The following is a 1,200-nucleotide window of genomic DNA, read 5'->3' on the forward strand; positions in this document are numbered from 1 at the left end:
TATCACTTTCTTTTTTTTTTGTTCAACACACACCTCCAAACACCCGGACAACGCCGGGCACCCAGGCTAGTCTATAATATAAATCTCACTTGTCTGTTTTAATGCATGCATGTATGTATGTACGGCATGATCACGTTGACACACCGGTTCCCGTCAGATCACCGAAGTTAAGCAACGTTGAGCCTGGCTAGTACCAGATGGGTGACCATTTGGGAATTCTAGGCGCTGTATGTGCTTTCCGCTTATCTCGGAATTGTTTCCAGTCGTCCTGAACCTCTACTTGCTACTGGTATTCAACAATGTCGAACCAGGAGAGGTGTGGTTTGAGATTGAACAACTATTGCCACAAAAATTTCACGCGTAGACACCCGTACCCTGGGTATCCATAGTCTGTCAAGACTGAAGGAAGCCTGTATGTATGTATGTATGTATGTATGTATGTATGTATGTCTAAAACTTTCGACGGAGGCGACAGATTTTCATCAGATCGGTATCGTTTTGAAGCTCGGCCCTTCGGACAACAAATACGACAAAATCGGCTAAAAACATAGATTCCTTCATCCTCAACTGGGCACTTTTCTACAAGGAGTGGTTGCTTTTTTCGCCGATGTTTTCGAAAGTCATTCCCTCTTTTCGATTGACTAGCCTTAATTTAAATTTGCTATGTACATCGCCGAAGTTGAGTTGATTAGAGGGTCAGTTCGTAACCATTACCTTTTGTGTTCGAACCTACCTGGCAGTGGATTTTTTATTTTTAACATTTCTGAAAAGTTTATTTCGGTAAACGTTTACATTCAACCAAGGTTCAAAGATTTTCAAAAATATTTTTGTTTTGTACTTTGCATTATTTACTTTTTATCAGCGAAAAATTAAATTAAAAAAAACCCCATTTATCTTATTTTTTAGTTTAAATCGTACTATTTTCCGAATTCGTAGCAGTGGACCAACATCAGTGGATTTTCAAATTATTGCACAGTAAAATTAATTAAGTTAACACGGCCGTTGCAACGGACCGTAAAGAGAAATCTTTTACGACTGAGGCAGCATTTAAGAAATCTGTTTTAAGTAGTATATACTCATAAAAAGTGCTCAATATCCAGAGAATAGCTTATTATTATTATTATTATTATTATTATTATTATTATTATTATTATTATTATTATTATAAGGTATATTTTAAAACTCATATAAATTATTTCA

At 36.1% G+C, this 1,200-nt stretch overlaps 1 pseudogene; it reads left to right on the forward strand.

The window, feature by feature from the left end:
* Positions 1-117: 117 nt before the first annotated feature.
* LOC145264084 (5S ribosomal RNA) lies at positions 118-234 on the forward strand (annotated as a pseudogene).
* The last annotated feature ends 966 nt before the right edge of the window (positions 235-1,200 follow it).

Source organism: Euprymna scolopes, chromosome 39 (assembly GCF_053919585.1).
Source record: "Euprymna scolopes isolate OS-2025 chromosome 39, ASM5391958v1, whole genome shotgun sequence".
NCBI classification, from domain to species: Eukaryota; Metazoa; Mollusca; class Cephalopoda; order Sepiida; family Sepiolidae; genus Euprymna; species Euprymna scolopes.